We start from the raw sequence: 25,055 nt of genomic DNA, 5'->3' as shown, positions 1-25,055 counted from the left end.
TTGTTTTTTATTAATCATAAATTCATGTAATTTTTTATGTAAAGCTACTTTTTTTTTACTTTCAGACATGGCTTTGACTAACTTGGGTTTGAAAAGTGTTATTTCTATATGTATGAATTTATTTTTTACAGTGCATTTTTGACTCAGAACCGCGATACAGTCCAACAGGCTAATTGTTGTGTGTGTGTGTGCGCGCGCGCTTGTATCTGCATCTGAGCCATATTAAGCTTATTTGTTGTATGCTGAGCTTTTTACTAGTATTAATAAATTGGGGTTAATTTCGCTGTCATGGGCTAAACAGTATTGACAAATGGAGTACTAGAAAAATGGATGGTTTTTGTTTTTTAAACAGTTTGGAGCAATCGGGATAGCAGATCTAACACAAATCATGTCAGAATCATAACGCTCTGCCTCGCCGTCATGGGTTTCAGAGTATCTCTATGTATTTTGACATTAACAATTTGAATATTTGGCAGCTTATGTATGTATATCCTTTTGACTCCAACTTTGTGTAATACGTGTCTGGATTACTTTATATATAGATGTACCTCATATACGTGTTTGTGACGTTTAGATAGCAATAGAGAAATAGCTGTTCAGCAAAGCAGTATAGCTGAAGACAACAGTATTGTTTTCAACCATTTATTTTGGCGGACTCGATAACTAAACAGTATGATCATGTTTTAGCTGCGGAAAATAATCTTCACCTCTCTTTCCATTTTGATACGCTTATTAAATTCAGCACAGCGCTTTGATAACATTTACAGGCTGAATCAGCAAGGACGTTTTCTTCTCCTTTGTTTTTTGTCGAACAACAAAATATCAGGCATATTGCACAGAGTAAAACCTGCCGCCAATCAAGACTCTTCAAAAGGCCTTTCTCTAGACATGTGTCTTGTTGTGTTGATAGTGTCTTTGACAGTAAATGTTTCGTTAATTTGTTCGTTTACGTTTATTACTCTAAGTATACGTCTCTAATCGAAGCAGCAGCATATGAATATATACAAGACATATAGATATAAATGATATATTTCAACAAAGAACATATATAAATATATATATATATATATATAGAATGTTTATCGACTAAATTGATTCTCTTTGAATTGGTCTTCTTTTGTCTCGTTGTCCTCTCTCGTCTCATAACAGCTGACATCAGAGACCAGTCTTCAACTGTGTTTTTATGAATAACATCGACCACGACAAGTTTCTGTTGCGAATAACCAACGCTACGATTGCGGTGTGTGTGTGGTGAAAGTGTGGCGATGCAACTTTTGAAGTGTTGTAAGACGGAATCGACCCGGCTCTGTCTAAAAAAAGCTTTGCGGTCTCCATGCGTGTCTCACACACAGGTCTGGCTCTTGGAAAGTGTATGTGTGTGCGCTCTGTCTGTGCCAATCTGCATTGTGAAACACATGCGATGCTGCTCTGTAATACTTTCTGATAATGTAGCTGAGCAGAGCCAGTTATGTTTTATGCCACTCTGTGCCAGGACGGTAGTGCCCCCCGGTACCACTGTGTTAGGTTTTGTGCCATATACTCCTCTCATTCGGGGAGCCTCACAGGGGGGACCACTCGCTGGGCCGCTCGACCACGGGAGACTATACTATGCTGTGCTGCGAGCAGAACAGAATAAAAGACTTTTAATACAACAGTGTTCGCTCTGTTTTTCTTGTTTTCAGCATGTGTTCGTCAGAGAGTGTGTGTGTGATTGACAGCCCAAAGCACTGAATAACTGTGTAAGGCTTTGTTTTCTAGGTTTCTGGGGAGAGACGTCTTGAAAGGAAGGAATGAAACGACTTTTTAAAACACTGGTGAGGACACCTGGCATTTTAATGGAAATTTTACGCAGAGAATTCCTAATAGGCTTTAATGGAGTTCTTTAGAGCAGTGTTTCTCAACCACACTCCCGGAGGACCAACCAACACTGCATGTTTTGGATGTCTCCTTCAGTCCTTTCAGTCTCTGCTAAAGACCTGATAAGCTGAATCAGGTGTGTTTGTTTACAGAGATGTGGAAAATGTGCAGAGCTGGTGGTCCTCCAGGAATGTGGTTGAGAAACACTGCTTTAGAGTTTGGGGTTATCTTAAAAAAAAAAAAAAAGGACATTTCTTAGCAAATTTATCAGAGCTAAGAAGTCAGAACTCTGCTGTGTCCGGTATTTTAGCAACTTGTATTTTTATTTATAAATTAATTTAGTTTTATTTGAATTCTGGTTTCATTTACTGTAAGCTTTTATTTTATGTTCAATTATTTAAGTCTTGTACAGCTATGAAAACCATAAAATTACAGAATTAAAAAAAATGTTTAACCTAATCCCGTACCATTATTATAAATCATAAATCAAAAGTAAAAAAAAAATTACATATTCAGTGCTCAGCATGAGTACACTACGTTTATTAAATTAATATTTATATCCATTAAGTGAGTCTTGTCGTCGATTTCAGTTGTAAGAGCAACAAGTAATAACTTGAATTGTAGATGATCCATTGGCAAAGTGGCAGAATGTAGATTTTTCTTTACATCAAAGTTCCTGAAAGCAAAGAAGGTCAAGGTGCTACAGGGTTGGCCAGACCAGTCACCAGATATGAACATTATTGTGCATGTCTGGGGTAAGATGGACGAGCCAGTGAAGATGAATCCAAAGAATCTCGATTAACTTTGGTAGTTCTGCAAGAACACTTTCTTTGCCGTTCAAGTCATAGCAAAGATGTAATGTATGGATGCAGTCCTCCAAGATCATGGGAGTCGTACACAATATTAATTCTTCTTCCATTGCTCCATGACTTTATATTCTATCCTGTACATTATTTATGTGACAAGACTTTTATCTAAGCAAAGTCAGACCTTACTGTCCTAATTAAATAATTAAAAATCAAGGCATGATCATATTTTATTTTGGTATAATAAGAGTATTCTAGAGGCCTTTGCCTTCCATATAAGCCACTTCTGATACCAAAGGATCAACTCGAAGTCAAGTTATTATTATATGTTGTTTCTAAAACTTAAGACAACAAGACTTTCGTCAGGTAGTGTAGGGAATATATTTTGTTGCATTTGAACAAAACCGATTTATTAAACATATATTTAACTATATAATATTTCTGTCACTGAACATCTTTAGAAACAGAAAGATAATTCATTTAAATTGATGTGATTTATTTATTCGCTTCTCTTGATCTTTCCACTATTTTAACATTTTTACTTAATATATTTTCCCTAATATAAATTTTGGCTACTAACGTTTGGACTGTTATTGTAAGTTATGTTGTTAGATTAGTTGCAGATTTGGCTTCAATACTAATCAATCTAATGTATATGCACAAATATTATATTCTAAACCGTCTTATAGAACATATTAATTTAAAAGAGAGATTTGTGAGGGGTGTACTTGTATAAGCAATGTCCATACAAACACACACACACATACATAACCCCTGCATACATTTATATATAGCTACAAAGTTTCACTGGTATTAGTAGATGGTTAACAAACTATGAACAGCTGATCTATAAAGTGTGAGTTTATATATTAGTTAAGTATTAGTTATTAGCTTATGTATGTTCTTGGGACGTTATACTAAAATTTGCAACTATTCCTCATTTACTAACAGTTAAGAAATAAAGAATAGTTGCAACTTTAGAATAACGCCCCAATAACATATATAAACTATTAACTGATACATACTGTAAGTCTTTAGTAAGTAATTTACTTACAGCTTGCTCATGATCTATTACTAATTTTTTAAATATAGTTATAAATCATTAAAATACAGGTAACAAGTCATTTAGAACTTGTTAACTAACAGCTTGTAAGTTATCTGTTGGCTATCAGGCACAGTTAGAAATAATTAACAAACTATTAACTTTTATTTAACAAGTCATTTAGAACCCATTAACTAAGAGTTTATCAATGGACTATTAACTAGTTATAACAGGTAGTTATTCTAAAGTGTTACCAATAGTGGTAAGACAAAAGAGTGCATGTATTTTTCAGTTTCATACTATAAATTGGAAGCCGTCCTCAAAAAATCCAACCCTCACAGTAGCCAACTTTTCTGAAAACTGAGGCATGTAAATACTACAAAATTGTGTATCTTCATATCCAGCAAAATCAATCTCGCCAGAACCTCGGTCATACTGAATAGCATGATGTCCACGGGTGCTGGCTTTGCTATCTATTCACTGTCCTCAGCATAAGATTTCAGATGAAGCTTCCATTTATTATTCAATTCCAAACATGCCAGTGTCTGCAGTGAATCCAGCGTGTGTGCTCTGTGTGAGCGACTGAAATATTGGAAATTGGAGATAAGAGAGCTATTGGACATGAGCTGTTGGTATGCAGGAACATTACAGATTGTACAAGCCCAGAGAAATATAACCGTGTAAAATGCAACTGACGGCAAGTTTGCAGAAAGCGTCTCGGCAGACAGAGCGAGGTGAAGGTAACTAGTATTAGTCATTTTCCAGAGAGAGAGAGAAAAACGAAAATGAGAGGTGACCGTGGGTTAGCGAAGTAACGGTTTGAGCATTTATCAAACTTCAGACGTTTTGAACAGACTGCTTGCTTCCATTACGTTCTGTCTCTTTCTCTTTTGTTTGGTATCACAAGTCCGTGAACTCTTTCCCTCCCATTTTTTAATTAGTTACAAATGCAAGATTTATGCAAGCGCTCTGTTTCCATGCCACCACTGAGGGAATACAATTAACCGATGGGGGCCCATTTACTTGAGATTAATGGAGGAAATGAGAGGCAAGCTGTAAGAAAATCTTTACCTGAGGATGGAGAAACCGAGAGGAAGGCTTGTAGGATTATACATGTATGAGTAATCGCTGCTCAGTATTGATTGGGATGCGTACGGATATTCGTATCGAGCTTTAGCCTGAATGTGATGGATGTAATTCATGCAAACACTGATTCTGAGTCACGTTTGACTCTTTCAATTATGTCTTATCACCAAACCGATTCTATTTGATGTTGTGCCAGTGAGGGCCGAGCAGCTCTCCAGACTTTTCCGTGGTAGAATGTAGAGCAGAAATCAGGCCAAGGAGAAAGCAGATAGAGAAGATGAGAAATCATACAATGGGGGTTTGAGAAAGATTGAGCGAAGGACAGACAGACAAAATCTGGGATTAGGAGGACCGGGAGAGCCAGATAAAACGATAAACGTTAATTTGAAATTAATTTAACGGTGTGATTTGCGGAAATGCGCTGATAAAGCGACGCCTCTGGTGAAATGCACTCAGGAAAATGTGTATCTTGATAGAGCTGCTGCTATTGTGTGGAAGCTGGATTACAGCATCACGGGAAACGCTTGCCTGCGGTGAGATTATCCCACTGGGACGCAAAGAGGTGCAGGGCAGGAGCTCGCTAATCACTGTGGAAATGAAGATACTCGAGGCACCATTTGGCGACAGAATACACTGGAGAACTTCTAGACAGGCTTTTGAAGGTATACCTCTGAAACGCACAGTATTCCTCACTGACACATCTTCAGAAATGTATTTCAAGTGCCTCAAGTGTTTTATAAAGAGTTCTTGCAGAGAATCTCAATTTTAAAGGGAATCCCCTAATAGTGCATGAGGTACTTTTTCTGCTTAATGATCTGGCCTGATTTCAAAAACCTAGTGGTGCGGCATTAGTTTTGCAGTGGTTGGTCAGACATTTGATTGAACTCAAAGCAATTTTCAACCAAGGCTCATTCTGAAAGTGTCCCTCTATATACATTTCTGGAGAGCACCAAATACATTCCAGGAGCTATTTTTATTATTTTTTTTCAGTTTTTGTTTTCACGAATCCACCAGAGGCTGATGTGTGCACTTTTTGAGATCTAAAATTTCTCTCATGAGTGTCATTCGCACCTGTTGTTCTTGCATAAATCCACCAGAAGCCGCTGTTGACTAACTGGCCGATCGATTGACCCACCCTCCTTCCCTTTTGCAGCTTTATGATCTGGCCTGAATTCAAAAACCTGGTGCTGCATTATTTTTGCAGTGGTTGCTCAGATATTTGCATTCAAAAGCAATTTTCAATCCAGGCTCATTCTAAAAACGTACCGCTATATACATTTCTGGAGAGCACCAAATATGTCCCAGGAGCTACGTTTTTTTGTTGTTGCAGTTTTTGTTTTTGCGAATCCACCAAAGGCAGCTGTGTACGTTTTTTGAGATGTCATATTTCCCTCATAAACGCCATTCACGTCTGCTGTTCTCATGTAAATCCACCAGAGGCCGCTGTAGATTGACTGACTGACCAATCGACTGATCCACCCTCCTCCTTCCCTAAACCCCACTAATTGTGTTTTCAAAAGCACCGATTGACCCGCCGTTCCTCTTCCCTAAACACATCCGACAGTTTAAAAAAGCAATCCAGAAAAAGAAAAGCCCTCACCTGATTTTTTCACCACATTTTCAGATTTGACCACATTCTCACCCTGTTATTTACTTGTTTGTTTTATTTTTTGGCTTATGTTTTTGTCTTATATCCAATTTCTTGAACCATTCTTTACCAGACTCGAACTCTCCCCTCGTGGTCAACTCCTCTCTGCATCCTAACCTGCATCCTAACTCACGTACATGGTGAGCGAACTGGACAAACTGGTAACAGCAGAAAAGCCGTCCATACGGAAGTAAGCAAGTCAGCTTATAAGTGCAAAAAGGAACGACGTCATATCGCCCCATAGCCTTCATTTTTAAAAATGAAATGCATTCATAAGTACCTCTGGCTACAAAATTCACATCTCCAAAAGTGTATATAGGGCCACGTTTTCAGAATGAGCCTATGTTGGCAATTTTGAGCCAAGATTATTTTTGATTAGTAATGACGTTTTATTAAATTTACATAGAATGCTTTTAAAAATGAGTTCCCTAATGTGCCTTCCAACAAAAGTATTTAATACAAAAGTAGTTTAAAAGGAAAAGTAAATGTTAAAGTCATTCTAGCAATTGAATAAAGAATTATAAAAATGCACTTTGCTTTAATTTAGTCATCCTATTTTAAAATAAGCTTTTACCTCATAGAGAAATGTTTACAGACAAAAGTTTCACAAATGATTGAATCTTAAGTCTTGCACTGCAAACATTCACTGATGACACATAATTTACCCCATAATTTACTCACCCTCAAGCCACCCTCGGTGTTTATGTGTATATGACTTTCTTTTGAAACTTGCAAAGAGCATAAATCCATCATAAAACTACCTCATACAGTACGCTGCCGGGGTTAACACGTCTTATGAAGTGAAACAATGTGTTTTTGTGTGATGTATGACAAAAAATATTGTCCATTTTTAAATTATAAATTCAAAACTTCTGCCAGATGCTGAATGCTCATTTTCAACAACTTTTTGTTGACCTCTGATGCAGCTTATGGCACATGACTTGATACATTGAGTTCAAAAATTTGAAAGAACTATCAATCTACTACAGGGGTTACCATTCAGGGTTTAGCTCCAACTTGCATCAACACACCTGCCTTGGTGTTCCAAATATACCTAGTAAGACCTTGATGAGCTTGTTCAGGTGTGTTTGATTGGGGTTGGAGCTAAAATCTGCAGGACACCGGCCCTCCAGGAACAAGTTTGGTGACCCTTGATATACTATTTAAATTATATCCCTTGGCAGCAAACTGGTTAGTTTTAAACAACTAACTGAATGAAAGTCATATACACCAAGGATGGCTTGAGGTAAGTAAATTATGAGGTTGTTTTCAAGTACACTATTTCTAAATGACAAATCCTGTTTGCTTATAGAGCTGCAGTGAGTGATTTTTGTTATACTTGTATGATTCCTTCACTTTTCATCAGTGTGAAAAGATGGATGTTGGAAAGGGTTTGCATATGTAGGAGATGAAGGAAAACCAATGAATGTGAAGAGCCTGGAGGATATTCTTATTGGAGAACAGTGGACAGCTCAAGACATAGAAAATACAACTTCATGTTTCCAGTAATTTGGTAAGTAACAAATATATGTTTTAATGTTCCTTTTTAGGCATTGACAGGTGACTATAAGTTACCAAAGTTAGTAGATTTAGCAGAGTATCAGTCGACTGTTAGTAAAGTCCTTTCAATGGAAGTGTGTTCACTACTGCAGCTATCATTTAATCATGAAAAGAGACAATGGAAAACAATGCAGAGAGCTTTCATTTCTTTCATGCTTTGAGTTTGTATTAGAATCAGAACTGCTGCCTTTTATATTTTGCCTTCAAACCATGTTTTAGATTTGTGATGGCAAATGTAAATCCTATTTGGGTGCACACATCAAAAACACTAAAATGTTTTTTTTTTTTTTAAGTATGTCAGAAGTCAAAAAGAATGCATTTTTTGAAGGCCAAAGCATTTAACCACATGACAGTTTACAAAATAAAAACATTCTGGCCGAATGCGTTTCCGACTGCTCTGGAAGCGGTCCAACTGAACATGTTTTACACCTGTTTTTAGCTTCATCCATTTTTCAGATTGACAAAAAACATCCTAATACTAGGTGTAATACAATCTGACATGAACTGCCTTATAACCCTCATGGTTTTAAAAAAAGTTTATATTTCAGATTGGTCTAGACCAGTGTTTCTTAACCATGCTCACGGAGGACCACCAAAACACTGCAAGTTTTGGATGTCTCCTTTGTCACACCCATTACAGGCCTTTCAGTCTCTGCTAATGAGCTGATGATCTGAATCAGGTGTGTTTGGTTAAGGAGACATAAAAAATGTGCAGAGCTGGTGATCCTCCAGGAACATGGCTGAGAAACACTGGTCTTGCCAATCCACATTTACAGTCTTATTTGTGAGTCAGGTTTCAAGTGAAAACTAAATCTTCCAAAAGCAGCTAAAGTGACACAATTTGCTTTGTCCATGTGTGTAAAAGCTGCTTATTTCTTATTTTATTATTTCGATTTTAATGTATTGTCGTATACACACTGGTTTGATGCCATTTGTTATTCTTTGTCATTCACTCATAGTGTAAAATATTGTGTGTAGTACAGTATGTAAGTAGTATGTCCAAATTCATAGTATTAAAGTGTTCATTGATCCATGAATGAAAATTTAGAGAGCTTCCCCATCCTCTATAGACAGCGAGGTTCCTGAATCATCCACAGTCCAGACAAATACTACTACATAAAATAAATATAACAACTGTATTCATTTACACAGTTTCTCCTCAGTGTCAGTATAGGGCGCACATTCAAGAGAGTACTGTGCAATGGGATGCAATTAATCCTCAATTTTTGTTCTGAAGATGAATGAAAGTCTCAGGGGTTTGGAACGACATGAGGGCGAGTTATTAATAACACATTTTTGGGGTGAAATAACCCTTCATTTAAACAGTATGTAAAAAGTTCACTTGATTGACAATTTCCAATAAGACAACAGAACGAATGTTTTATGGCAGCAAAGTGACCAATCTAATGCTGATTGCTCACATGATAGTGAAGACATTCCTCTTACACATTCATTAATTAATTTTCCTTTGGCGTAGTGCATTATTATCAGGAGTCACCATAGTGGAATAAACCGACAGCTATTTCAGCTTATGTTTTACTCAGTGGATGCCCTCCCAGCCTCAACCTTGTGCAGGGAAACCTCTTACACACATTCATACTTTTTTTAATGGTAGTAAAGTTCTTACAGTATGCAAATTCAAACGCAGCAAATTACTTTATGAGTTGCTTATTGGTAGGGCCAGACGGAGTCTGCGGAAGTTTTTTTTGCTATTTTTGCTAAGAATTTTGCTAAAAATCTGCGGATTTCTGCAGAATTATTTTGAGAGTATCATAACTAAAACCTTAATATGTAAAATAAAAAATAATATCTTTTAAACTTTTATTTAATGTTTAAAATGCAAATCCAATTAGATTCTCTCTTTTTTTTTGTTAACAAAGCAATTCTCTCGAATAATATCTCTACTGAAAGACAGAAAACATTACTTTACAAACTGTATTGTACATAAATCAGATGAACATTTTCATATTAGTCAATAATATTACTGTAATAATTTAAAAACTGAATGAATAAATATAGATTTACATATATTTACTCAAGTAAATAAACAGAATTAATGATGGGCTTAAAATCTGCGGAAAATCTACTGAATTCTGCACACGCAGATTTGCATTAGTAGATTTGATTTGCATCGTAAATATTGATCAAAAGTAAAAAATGATTCATTTATTTTACATATTAAGTTTTTACGATACTCCCAAAATCATTCTGAATAAATCCGCAGATTTTTTACAAAATTCTCTGCAGAAATTTTAAAAAATGTCTGCAGATTCTGTCTAGCCCTAGTTATTGGCTCATTTATTTAGAAGACAGACGTATTCCACCATGTTGCATGTTACATTTTCTAAATTCATAGTTAGTTATACTGTTTTTTTAGTACCATCAAAATAAAGACTTGGCAGATATCATTGACTTAGTCTCTGATTTATTAGAGGTTGCCACAGCGAAATAAACCACCCACTATTCCAGCTTATGTTTAAGCAAAAGATACCCTTCCAACAAAAACAGTACTGGGAAACATCCATACAAACTCATGTACTACGGCCAATTTAGTTTATTCACTTCACCTATAGCACATGTCTTTGGACTGTGGGGGAAACCGGAGCACCCAGAGGAAACTCACGCCAACAAGGGGAGAACATGCAAACCCCTAACAGAAATGCCAACTGGTCCAGTCTGGACACGAACCAGTAAACTTTTTGCTGTGATGCTTACACTGATAGTAAATTACTTAGAATCTATGGAACATTTAAAACTGTTACCTCGTTTTTTTAGCGGTTACAAGCTCTTCCACAGCTTTGCCAACAATCTAGCCTTTTTTCTCTTCAGAGTTGTTTGACATACAGTAATTCATGTTTTGACATTTAAGCAAAGCAAACTGTATTCTGAGCATCTCTATCAGTGATTGATTAACTTTTATATGTATTATTATATTTATTTCACATTCTAATATATTTTTAATTAATAATTTGATTAATATTTCATTTCATTTCCTAAATTTATTAAGTTCCTTGGTGAAAATGGCAGCATATTGTAATGTGATCTTATATTTATATCTAGCCCCTACAAGATTAATAAAACTGGGGGAAACTGAGCTATTTTATTATCAAATGCATAAAATAAAACAAAAATAAAAAATACAGCATATTAAACATGCACAGAAAATGTTTACAGACAATAAAGCATAAATGGATTAGAATATCGGTCATTAATATTTACTTAGTTCTTCTTTGTAGCAGCTATCCATGCTCATGCACCTTCCTCTGTGGATACTTGTGTTTTCACAAGTGAAAAATTATAATACCATTCACATTCTCTCAAAATATCTTTGAATAAAGGCAAAAAAAGTCAAGCTAATACTATATATAAGGAAAAGCTCAAGCGTCATATATCACGGTATTCTCATACCATGCCACAAGAGGACAGCATATCCATACTTCCTCACAGGACGCTTCTTTAACACAGAAGTTCAATGGGAGAGCTCATAAATCGGAATGACAACCAATTACACAGCCTTCTGCCTATTAAATCCACTACAGCCAAATTTAGGTCAAGAACCTCCGTGGCAGACAACATACAAAGAAAATATGGCCTGCCTGTCCTGATGTATTAAATATAGCAGTAAACTGCGCGGTGGTGGATATATTTATCCAGCTCTCAGCTGAACTGGGGCAGCATGACAGGGGGAATCTCTTTATATGCTGGAGAACGTGGTAAACACGTAATGATGATGTGGACCAATTTAATTTGCATTGCTAAAAAAAAACTTGCAGCGCGTCACTGTCAAGTAAATTTATCGAGGACCAGGAATGCAAAAATTGCAAGTGGGAGCTTGTATATGTTTTTTTTTTTTAAAGTTTTAAGCAAATATATAAGCTGTATGTGTGTGTGGTTCTGGTATTCATGATTTTGTGAGGACCAAATGTTACCACAAATATAGCAATACCGATCATTTTTGACCTTGTGAGGACACTTGCTTGTAATTTGATCCACATGAAGAAAACAGTTTACTATTGGAGGTCTCCATAAACATAAAAACCCAACATGAGTGTATGTATCGGGTCAGTATGGTTAAGTGGCTAATTTAATTTTTTTCTATAAACAATAAAATACCGAGGACATTTCTTCCAAACTTAAAATATGAATGTTGTTATTTAGAGCCCTTTTTCTTTGCATTTTTAGACAAGTTTGTATTTATTTTCAGAAAACAAAACTTTTTTATATACACAAAAGAAACATGTTGAAACATGAAGATAATGTCAGATGGCAAGTATTGTGTGCACTTTTATACTGATACAATGTTTTCAAACATATACTCGTGTGCAATAGCAACAGTGCAGTGATACTGTTTTAATCCATTTCCAAAATGGCTCACACAATTGTTTTGACAGATGTGTTTATGCTGTGTGATATTTATCATCTGAAAATGTTGTAGTTGTTGTCTTAAGGATGTGACAGTATGAAGTAGCTGATATTAAAATGCCACAGCCCTTAACATGAAAACAGACCAAGTTAAGTTATATAAATTATTTCCACATTTTAGGTACAGGTTAGATTTTAGACACAATATTGTCTGCTTTGTTAACGGAAGTTGTACTCAACAGTCATTTATTTCAGGATAACACTCCATTTTGCTTAATTTCAAAATTAATCATGTGATTTGTTCAAGTTGTTTGAATGAATGATTCAGTGGATCACGTGTTAAGTCAGGGACGCCAACCTACCAAGGGTTTGAGTGTTATTTTTATTAATACATAATAGGCATAAATCAAAACGAAAGCTCACTCAGCAAAACATTGTATTATCGTAGTTTTTGAGACTTCACCAAAAATTATTGAGATTTTTTGGTCTAAAAGCTTTTTTTATGGTTAATTTAACTGTATTGTTATTTGCCTGTCAGAATAACTGATTGATTAATACAGATTGGACAATTGATTGGTTTAATGATTGATTAGTTGATTAATTTATTTACTGATTGGTTAATTGGTTGGCTGATTGACTGGATGGTGGTTTTTCTGATCGGTTGATTTATTGATTGATGTCCTGTTGATTAATTGATTGGTTGGTTGACTGATTGCTTGATTGACCTGTCGGTTTATTTATAGACTGTGTTGTTCAATTGATTGGTTTACAGATTAGTTGGTTGGTTGATCGAATGGATGGTGGTTTGTCTGATTAGTCTATTTATAGATTGATTGCCAGTTGATTGGTTGGTTAGTTGACTGATTGCTTGATTTTTTGACTGATTTGTTTAATTGATTAGTTAACAGGTTGGTAGGTTGATTGATTGAATGGATGGTGTTTTATCTGATTGGTCTATTTATTGATTGATCGCCTGTTGAATAATTGATTGATCGGTTGGTTGACTGATTGCTTGATTGACCTGTTGGTTTATTTATTGTATGATTTGTTCAATTGAGTTGTTGACAAATTTATTGGTTTGTTAATTGAATGGATAGTGGCTTGTCTGATTGGTCTATTTATTGATCGATCACCAGTTGATTGGTTGGTTAGTTTTCTGATTGCTTGATTGACCTGTTGGTTTATTTATTGACTGATTTGTTCAATAGATTGGTTAACAGATTGGTTGGTTGTTTAGTTGGCTTATTTATTAGATGTGTAAACTAAAATTACTATTGAGATGCCAAAATATATATATTTTTTGTGATTATTAATACACGCATTACTAACTGACCATAGCTGAAGAACAAAACTCTAAAACAGCTACTTTTGTCACTTCGAGGAACAAGTTATCAAAAGTCAAATATGGCATATGAGGAAAACTAAACCGTTACAAGCTCTAATGACACAAGAGAGATCAAACCGAGAGGCTCCGACAGCACAATCGCTCAATACATCCAATCCAAACATCATTAGATACAAATGGCAGGCTGTGGCCTTGAGACATTCGGTGATAACAAGACACTGTGATCTGACACTATAAGCTGCTGCTCTGGGTTTAGATAATGGAGGAGAGTGAATGTCAGTAGTGGGTGTACAACCGTTTTAAACATCCTTTTAGTTATGACATTTCCTTGGTAATAATACGCTCTGAACTATAACTAATGGCCAAGTCAAGGTGATAATTAAATAGGCTTGCATTTACTGTTGGCCAGTCAAGCGTTTCCTAGTTCATCCCTGGTTCACCTCAGCATCCTAATTAGTCAAATTAATTAATAAACGGGCTTGTTTCTCCTAACAAGACTATTAGCAGCCCTGTATGAGTGTGGCTAATAAGAACAGATTGCGGCTGTATTTTGACCTAAAGGCCGTTGTGTAATCTGGGAGTTTGTGTGAATTAGTGTGTGTCTCTCTGCACTTCTGACAGTAATGAGCAGCTCAGTAAGAGACTTGTTTCACGTAATTGTTTTTTATGTAATCCTTAAGTTTAAGCTGCATATTTTTCCTAGGTTTGCATGCCTATTGCATCATATTCATTTTAATAGGCTACTTCCATGACGCAGGCATTTGATGAAGGGTTTTTATGTGCAGTCCACAAGATTAAAGAACTTAATATTCTGTTTATAAATAAAAAATCACCTAATAAAGAACAAGATAATCAGTAACAATAAACATTTGTCATTTTTTGAATGTATTGAACATCAGGGTTGTCGCAGATTTAAAAAAAAAATCTACTAAAACATTTTTGTTGCTTGAAATAAAATAAAAATATAATGTATAAATTAATTAATATTTATTTAAACATATTTCAGCAAGTAATACTATAATTTTATGAATTACATTTCACATACTGGATAACACTAATTATATTACAAGTACTTATAGTCTTAAAAATGCTAGGTTCCACACAATTCCTTCATGTTGTCCCAACATAAAACAATTAAGTTAACTTATTCGTTCTTACAAATTAAGATGATTGAACATAAAACAATTAAGCTGTCCCAAAAAAGCTTAAGAATTGTGTTGATTCAGATCAATTTACATAAGTAGTCTAAACAAGCATCGAAAGTCATTTTTTTTGTCTACAAAAAAAAATGTAGTAAATATTTTAATAAAATATTAAAAGAAATATGCTAAGGTAAAACTAATAATGAAACATTATCTTTATTGATATTAAAATGACACTGACAGACATAATAAACAACTAAAAAAGACAAATATATATAGGTTTAGATTTTCTGAAGAATTATCTGTTAAACTGCATCCCAACCAACACAAGTACCCAAGATATTCACAGAAATCGGTTTGGTGAAGGAAACCCCATGGTTTGGGGTTACATTCATGTGAGAGATCTGCAGAGTAAATGGCAAAATCAACAGTCTAAGGTATCAAGACATTTGTGCTGCCCATTACATTACAAACCACAGGAGAGGGCAAATTCCTCAGCAGGATTGAGCTCTGTATACGTCAGCTTCCACATCAACGTTTCTAAAAGCAAACAAGGTCAAGGTGCTTCAGGATTGGCTTATTATTGAGCATGTCTGGGGTATGGAGGAGGAGGCATTGAAGAAAAAAGTCAAAGAATCTTGATGAACTCTGGGAGTCCTGCAATACCTCTTTCTTTGCCGTTCCAGATGACTTTATTAATAAGTTAGTCATTGCAGAGATGTATGGATGCAGTCCTCTCAGCTCATGGGAGTCATACACAATATTCTTTTTTCACGGCACCATGACTTTATATTCTATACTGTACATTATTTCTGTTAAGTGACAACACTTTTGTCTAAGCAAAGTCAGACTTTACTATCCTAATTAAATAATTAAGACATTATCATACTTTGTTTTGGTAAAATAAGCGTAAGCGAAGGCCTTTGCTTTCATATAAGCCACTTCTAATACCAAATAATCAACTACAAGTCAAGTTATTATTTGCTGTTTCTAAAACTTAGATAGGCAACAAGACTTTTGTCATTTATTCTAAATGCATAAGTCAATAATTTTTATTTTTTTTATTATAATTTTTTTTATGAAATAAGAAAATGTAATATAAATGTAATATTTTGTAACATCATGAATGTCTTTATCACTTTTTATTTAATAAATCCTCATTGGAATATTTTTTTTTCAAGTTTGTAGATTTTAAACAGTTCTGTGATTTGCATTGATAGTATTTTGTTTTTTTTTATTAAGCATCTTAAAGGCTCTGCAAGAGTAAATGGGTTCTTGTTGTTTAGCATGGTCAATGGTTAAATGATTGAGGAAATGAGGGCACTTTTGAACAATTGTTCGTCAGATCATCTGTAATTAAACCTCTAACATTTCATTTAAAAAAATAAAAGCACTTTTTGGCTAACTTTAAAATAGTACATTAATTTTAGTAAGTTTTAGAAAAAAAACATTGAATAAATTGCTATTCAAAGATGAAAAATGATAAATCAATGATAAGATGTTAAAGCTGAACCCTACTTAAAATATCATGCAACGTCTTATAAGTCCTCAAAAACTTGAGTTGCTGTGATTTTTGTCACAGATGTGGCAGAGTTGGACAGCTCCAGGCCACACACACACACACACACACTGAACATCAAGGCTGCTGCCCGAACTGGGTCACAACAGCCACAAAACATAACAGTCCTAAAAACATCCAGAGCAGCACACAAACATTCTAATCATCTCCAGCTCTAGATTTAGATGACTGCATACAGAACACCCTCTTTAGACACACTTCTTTTATTTAGAACAGTTTGTTGTCTGTTATTTGACATTTGTATAAATTTTAGTTTGTCATGTGTATATTATCCAGCAGCTGAGTAAAGTTGTTTCAGTGGTTGGACATGGATGAGTGTGTATGTATGTATTTAAGTGCAAGTGTTCAACACAGCCTAGCTACAGTATATAGCAAGTGCTCATTCTGCTCGTAATTAATTCCCAATGGAAATTCAGAGCTGCTTTTGCTGTAAGGGAACATAGAGAAAAGGAGATAAATGCAAGTTTAAGATTTGAAAAAAAAAAAATAGGCACAAAATTTTGTGTAGATGACAAAACTAAATTATTGTAATAATTTAAGTGTACTAAAATGTAAATTACATTAAATTCATCTTATTATTTATTTACAAATTCATAACATTCAGTTTTTTTATTTGAAAGTAATAAATAAAAAGCATAACCTGTCACACCACTGGTCTGAAAACAGTTTAATTTTATTTTTTGTATTCTATCTTAGTTTATCTAAAAGATTATTTCACACAAAATTGAAAATTGTATTATTGATTTCTCACCCTCACATCTTTCCAATCCCTAGAGACCTTTGTCATCTTTAGAACACAAATTAAGATATTTTAGACTAAATCTGAGAGCTCCCTCATCCTCCACAGACAGCAACAGACCCAAAATGCTCAAATTCTAGCAAACAAACTGAAAACATGCTCAAAAGTGTCATGTCACTTCAGTGTTCAGCTGTAATCGTATGAAGCTCCAGGGACATGTAAATAAAGTTGTAAATAGAAGTTTGTTCACCAATATCTTCTCTCCCGTGTCAGGTCAGAGATCATGTTTACTACACGCTCAATTAATTGTCATTAGAGTCAGCATTGAAACACTTAAGTATAGGTTTTCCCATGGTAAATGACTAATAACCTGATCTGATACAGAAGACATTGCCAAACAAAGTTGTTTTGAGTTTTTTTGGCATATGTTGGAATATTTAGTCAATTTCATGCGTGTTCAATAAAAAAGGTCAGGAGAGGTTTTTCTATAATGTTTAACATTTTGAAATTTATTGTATACAAATGAATAATTCGATTCACAAAATACTGTTATCATCAATGCAATGCAAGAGATACATTCAGGGGAGTGCATCCCATTTCATTTCCTGATTCCCGCTTTTATACATAGCTGATATTAACAAGGGGAGTTTAGTGGAACTCGTCATTTGTCAATCATTCTTCAGTCTTCCATAGGCCGCACCCATACATGCGTCCTGTTTTTCTACTAATTCACAAGCAGTTTCGCTGCAGAGTTTGAATTTGTGTAGCAAAATTAGCTCAGTTGCTATTAATTATTAATATTCTGACCAAAAAAAAATAACAAGATCCGCTCGTCTGAGCTGACTCTCTAATGATCTATTTATTTAGAAAAGGAATTATAACTACTTCTTGTGAAGTAGATTAAACGTGTTTTGAAAAACTTAAAATCAGCTTGTAGCAAAAATCAATCATTTAATGATAATCATCTTTTTCTGTGAGGCAAATACAAACAATCCAGTGTGATTATAATGGGATTTATTGACTAGTCTGACATATAACAAACAAACGTACAAACATAACAACAAAAACATAAAGAGTTTAGATAAAATAATGGCAAATCTATCTCAGTTCCACAAAACTATTAAGGATCACCAAGATTATAAAACACCTTTTCATGAGCGGCACAGCTTTAATGCCTAACTAAATACCTGGGTTTAGTGGGTCATTCTCTGTCTCTCTTTTGCGAGTTTCTCTGATGCGTGGAGCGATGGAGTCCTTTAAGATATCCTTTCTTGAAACGTGGTGGTTGTGATGCAGATCGGAAGGGGGGGGGGGGGGGGGGGGGGGGGGGGGTGCTTCTTTTGGAGATCTTTCTGCCCAGAGCTTTGGGCGTAAATTGGTTTTAACTATGGTGGCAAGTCACACCCATTTTCTACTGACTGACCAATGGTTTCATGGCAAAGTTTGAGCGGGAGATTTTTCTTGTCTCTGGACTGCTAATATGCATACTGAGGGTCCTCCCGAAAACAACTTTGAAGCTCAATATCTCAAAATCATTCAGAACGCTGATAGAGCCTTATAATTCCAAAGTGACGATATATCACCTTAAGCAATACAAATGCAATTGATTAATGAAAAGAAAAAGAGACAAAAATAATAACAAATATTTTCCTTTTTCACAACATACAAAAGTGTTTTTATTCTTTGTATGATTACAATTGAACGTCTGAAGTGACATGAAATGTTTTGACAATGTTTTTTGGTTTCTTTCCTGGACTTTGAATTTCTTTAGACTGTTGCTGTCTATGGAGGATGAGGAAGCTCTCAGATTTCATCTAAAATATCTTTATTCGTGTTCTAAAGATGAACGAAGGTCTCAGTAGACAACGACATGTAAGTAATTAATAACAGAGTTTCTTTTTTTACTGGCAGATTCTGAAAAATTTTATTTTATTTTTTTTATTAAATTATGATAATGAACTTATAATGGTAATTCATGGATGCAAAAAAAAATCTTCCTTTTGCTCCCTTATCCACACTTTTCTTTCTATGTACAAGCTCCCTATATCCCTGTGAGTTTTCCATATATATATATGCATAAATGCATTCCAATAATCCCTGCATGTCCCTATAATCTGTGTCCTGATTTGCATAATCTTCACATGGGTACTTGTGGTTTTGTGTCTCTCTGTTCTGTGTGGCTGGACTGTGAGCTCTCTCTGTTCTGCTGTCCTCCTCCATCAGTCTCTCTCTGGCTTTTTCTGTTGATTTGGTCTTTTAACTCACCCCTTCATCCGCCTCTCTCTCTCTCTCTCTCTCTCTCTCTGATCAAGACTCTTTGAAGTCTTCAAATGATATTGTGGCAATCAAGGATTCTCTGATTGACCCAAGCCTAGAACTCAAACTCCAAAATTAGCCTTTTTCTTGGTTAAGTGGATTCAGAAATGGAACACAATCAGAATTTTGGGCCAGCAGAAGTGCAATTTCTCCCTCAACACATCTGAAGTGATTTTGTTGTTTATTTTGTATTGTTCTCTGACACACATTTATAGTTTTATTAATATTTTTACAACAAAGGGGTAAAAAATAGTATTTTCTCGATTATTTTAGGGTATTAACCCCCTCATTACTTTTGAGTAGACATGAAAGATCATCGGCTTGGAACGCCCACTGATATGATTGGCTAACAGCATACTTAGTAATTGTCAAACGTTTTAATGTGCAACTTTAATCTTCAAAAGCCCAGAGACTTTTTAAATATACAGTTTTGTGATTTTTAAGTACTTATCAAACTAACACCGGGTCATTGGAAATGTTAATGTGTATTTAAAAAGTAGTTAAATATCTATACATGTTTAACAGGGTTTCTGCAAGTTACATAAAGTTAAATTTAAGACTTTTCAAGACCATTATCAATAAAAAATATAGGGATAAACCAGCCTGATCTCACGAGGAAACTTAAGTATTTTACGTTTTGACAGTTTAGTGGCTAATTCGTACGAATTCATAAGAGTTCAGTCGTACAAAAATGTACGGTTTAAAAAAGGAGGCGTGGCACCTAACCCCAAACGTCATTGGGTGATGAGCAAATCGTACTGAATTGTATGAATTATATCGTACACATTCATACAAATTAGCCATTGAATCAAAACGTTAGAAATTGCAGTGAGGTTGTGTTGGATAAACACTGAAATTATTTATTTTCTAATGGAAAAGGAAAAGATTTTTACTACCCTCATCAAAGAAATTCTAATTATTTTATATAAGTAAATTATACACCGTGCCACATGAATAATATTACTGTTTGTTAAATGTCATATAACAAAAATTCTCAAGTTCACTGTATTTTTGTTTATGGTATATGAAGGGATCTCTATATGGGATTGATTCTATCAATACATAAAGTGTTTGTTGTAAATACAGATACACACCCAGGCATCAGATCAGTACTTGGTATCAGGAAGGGAAAAGGCTTTCAGAACATCTCTAATTAAGAATTGCAGGTAAAAAATTACTGTTTCTTTTGGACGCATTAGTAAGACCAAACAGACTCTGCTGACATTTTTTTTTGTTATTTCTGTGCAGAATTTTGTAAAGAATCAGCAGATTTATGTGGAATGATTTTGGGAGTAAAGTAACAATGACTTTTTAGCATGTTTTTAAGGTTTACAGTTCAAATTTAATTAGATTAGAACTTGTTTGGCAAACAAAACAAGTCTCACATATCTACTAATAACTTTACAGACTGTATTGTAAATAAATGATAGGCATATTAGTCTATAATATTACTGATAAAATAATATTACTAATACAATCAATAGTATGTTTTACAATGGGTTTTCTGGGTATCTCAATAACTTTATTAGGTACACTTTTCCAACTGCTCAAGGACTGCACAAGGCAGCAACTCAATGCATTTAGGCAAGTGGATATGGAGAAGACGATCTGCTGCAGTTCAAACCGAGCATCAGAATGGAGAAGGTGATTTAAGTGACTTTGAACGTGGCATGGTTGTTGGTGCCAGACAGGCTGGTCTGAGGATTTCAGAAATTGTTAATCTACTGGTATTTTCATGCACAACCATCTCTAGGGTTTACAGAGAATGGTCTGAACATAAGAAAATAGCCAGTGAGCGTCAGTTCTGTGGGCGCAAACGCCTTGTTGATGCCAGAGGTCAAAGAAAAATACAACCGAGGTAAGCAGAAGAGCATTTCTGAACACACAACACATCCAACCTTAAGGCAGATGGGCTACAGCAACAAAAGACCACACCGGGTGCCACTCCTGTCAGCTAAGAACAGGAAACTGAGGCTACAGTTCGCACTGGCTCACCAAAATTGGACAATAGAAGATTGGAAAAACGTTGCCTGATCAATTTCTGCTGCAACATTTGGATGGTAGGGAAAGAATTTGTTGTCAACAACATGAAAGCATGAATCCGTCCTGCCTTGTTTTAAAAGTTCAGGCTGGTGGTGTAATGGTATGGGGGATATTTTCTTGGCACATTTTGGGCCCATTAATACCAATTAAGCATTGTGTAAATGACACAGTCTACCTGAGAATTGTTGCTGACCATGTCCATCTCTTTATGACCACAGTGCACCCATTTTCTGATAGCTACTTCCAGCAGGATAACACGCCTTATCATAAAGCGTGAATCATCTCAGACTGATTTATTAAACATGACAATGAGTTCACTGTACTCAAATGGCCTCCACAGTCCCCAGATCTAAATCCAATATAGTGCCTTTGGGATGTGGTGGAACGGGAGATTCCCATCATGCATGTGTAGACGACAAATCTGCAGCAACTGCGTGACGCTATCATGTCAATATGGACCAAAACCTCTGAGGAATATTCCCAGTATCTTGTTGAATCTACAATATGCCATGAAGGATTAAGGCAGTTTTGGATGCAAAAGGGGGTCCAACCCAGTACTAGTAAGGTGTACCTAATAAAGTGGCCGGTGAGTGTATGCAGTTCAGAAAAAATAAAATGTAGTTCATAATCAGGCCAATTATAAACGAACTCTGTGAAAACCTTTAGAATACAGCTATGAATTAAACCGTAACATCTTGTGTAAGTGCTGCTGAAGTGAAGATTTATGGCACAGCTGGAGAAAAACTCATTTTGAGAAAACAGGCTTTCAAAAAACCTGCCCTTAAGGACACGTCTGTCATCACTAAATATTTCGAAAGCCTTTTGATTGGCTTCAAATGTCACTCCGTCTGTGATATTTAAGCACGGCGTTTCACAGAAAGAGATTTGAATGCAGATTTTAGGTCGTCCTTGACTGGAGATATCGGGTCAGTCAACAGCACTGTGTGTTATTTTTATCACACATGTATTGGGTTTCCCCACCAGGGGTCTAAATATAGACAAAAACAAAAAAAAAAAGAGCAGAGCAGAGGCATTTTTTTCAGGGGAGTGGGAGGGAGGAAGAGGAGAGAGAAAAGAATGAGCGAGTGAAAGACTAGCCGCTCCTCCTCTACTGGAGTGAATCGATCACAGAGAGCCTCAGAGGATCTCAGGCTGCAGACCACCATAAAGTGAATTCTTTATTACACACCGCCAGTGGCCCAGAGTTTAGGTGTAGTATGTGTGCAAATTGAAGCCTGGGGTCACTTTAAGCACTGGCAAATAAATTGAAAAAGATATAGTTTATGGTAGATGACGTACGAGTTTGGCTAAAGCTGTTTCATGAAATATTAGAATTATACAAATAGATAATTAACAGTTGCTTATGATGCATGTGAGTTTTGTTTATGCATGCTTTTGAATTGTATTATGGGAACTCATTCTTTGCATTTGATGTTGAAAATTGAACTCATTTAAAGTCTGCATGAACCGGAAGCTGTAACTGTTTTTTCTGTATTGTGATGCGGTTCTAAAAGAAACAGAATGTTAAATGAAAAAACAGTGGGCGTGGTTAATTGTTTTGTACTGCGAGCTGATTGGATGTAGTAAAGTAGGCATTTCATTCAGAAAGATCAGAAAAAGGGTTTTGGGAAATTTATCACAACCTAAAGTCTTGTACGCTTTTCGTTTGCGTTTATCGACAGTGTTTTTTTTTTTCGAGATGTTTTTCCGGATTCAAACCCAAGCGATTTTCACTGGCGTCGAGCAGAAGATTGTGCAAAATTACTCTTTGATGTTAGATGGCGCAACACAACTTTAAGCGTGTGACACCCGCTTGAAACACAGAAGAAGACAAAGTTGACACGCTTGTTTTTACTGGCGATTCGAACAAGCATGGATGGTTGAAGTAGCTGCTCCAGCTCTAGCGATGAAGAAATTATTATTGTTCACCAGAGTAGTAAGCAGCTCCACGTTCATTTCGACTTTGGGCATCTTCTTCAATGTGCGCTCGCATTCAGTTTTGCGCTTGAGCGCCTCCAAATGCTGTTAACTGTCACCTCAGCAGCTCTGTGCACGTGAACAAAAGTGCCAATCTGATTGGGGGAGAAGGTTTTGACATGGCGTGTCAAAAAAAACAAGCATGAGGCGTTTCTTTTAAAAATGACCCTTTTTACGCCTGGCGTTTTGCGCATTGGTGTACACAATCACATTGCCTTGCTTTATTTAGTCACGAGGCGTTATGCGTAAATGGAAGACGCAGGCAAAAAGTATTCCGGTTTAAACTGGCCTTCTTCTCAGGCAGCTTCTTCTCACCTCAGACAGAGTAATACAGTTTATGTGTAAGCCATTTTTAGGTCAAAATTATTCGCCTCTTTAAGCTATAGTTCTTTTTCGATAGTCTACAGAACAAATCATAGTTATACAATAACTTGCCTAATTACCCTATCTTGCCTAGTTAACCTAATTAACCTAGTTAAGCCTTTAAATGTCACTTTAAGCTGTATAGAAGTGTCTTGAAAAATATTTAGTCAAATATTAATTACTGTCATTATGGCAAAGATAAAATAAATCAGTTATTAGAGATGAGTTATTAAAACTATTATGTTTAGAAATGTGTTGGGAAAAAAAATCTTCTCTCTGTTCAATAGAAATTGGAAAAAAAAAAAAAAACGGCTAATAATTTGGACTTCAGTTCTGACTAATTCTGACAAACAACTGGTGAGATCTCAGGGGTTTCATGTATGATCACTTTTATATTATATACATTAACATCAGATACCTGTCCTGATCTCAGGTGTTTTGTGTATGATCACTTTTATATTATATACATTAACATCAGATACCTGTCCTGATCTCAGGTGTTTTGTGTATGATCACTTTTATATTATATACATTAACATCAGATACCTGTCCTGATCTCAGGTGTTTTGTGTATGATCACTTTTATATTATATACATTAACATCAGATACCTGTCCTGATCTCAGGTGTTTTGTGTATGATGACTTTAAATAAAAATAGAAAATAAATATAAGTTTTGTTAATTAACTAAGATAGAGAAAGAAAAATTAACCACGGTTTATTACAGAAAATGTGGTATTTATTTGTTTAAACATGACTGAATACCATATTTTAAACTACAAAAATACGTTTAATCTAATTTACCACAACCATTATTATTATTTTGTGGTTTACCATGGAGGTACAAAAGCCCAGAGACAGTAAAACGGAGTAAAACGAGGTCAGCTGTTTTTGCTACTGAAATCTTTAAAATATAACATTATAAAAGCAAAAAATAACCTGTATGATTGTTTTTTCCTCCGTTATCCACCGCGGTAGGTTCTATATCCATAATGATTCTGTTTGAAATGACCGCGCAAAAAAAGAACCTGTACTGCACATGATCGGTGACCTCTCAGTATTGTTTTTTTTGGGGGGCGTTTCCCAAACACAGACCGAGCCACGCCTATTTTACATTGTGGTAATGAAACCCCTGGAATTTAGTGCATGCCTGGTGGCCAACCCTGTTCCTGGAGAGCCACCTTCCCGCAG

General features: G+C 35.4%; 2 long non-coding RNA genes across 3 annotated transcripts in view; one reads left to right on the top strand and one right to left on the bottom strand.

The window, feature by feature from the left end:
* LOC141379018 (uncharacterized) overlaps positions 1-25,055 on the bottom strand; it is a 111,688-nt gene that overhangs the window by 38,659 nt on the left and 47,974 nt on the right. The window lies entirely within an intron of this gene.
* Positions 1,728-24,159, top strand: LOC141379019 (uncharacterized). 2 transcript variants are annotated; one of them, XR_012394932.1, is made up of 7 exons: positions 1,728-1,814; positions 5,268-5,453; positions 7,806-7,952; positions 18,938-19,038; positions 20,569-20,648; positions 21,012-21,126; positions 21,236-24,159. It is a non-coding gene; the product is annotated as an uncharacterized lncRNA (long non-coding RNA). The 2 variants fall into 2 exon arrangements; XR_012394931.1 differs by lacking the exon at positions 1,728-1,814 and having other exon boundaries at positions 2,967-5,453.

Source organism: Danio rerio, chromosome 19, assembly GCF_049306965.1.
Source record: "Danio rerio strain Tuebingen ecotype United States chromosome 19, GRCz12tu, whole genome shotgun sequence".
NCBI lineage: Eukaryota > Metazoa > Chordata > Actinopteri > Cypriniformes > Danionidae > Danio > Danio rerio.
Note: the sequence above shows the minus strand (reverse complement) of the source record. Positions and strands in the feature narration are given on the sequence as shown.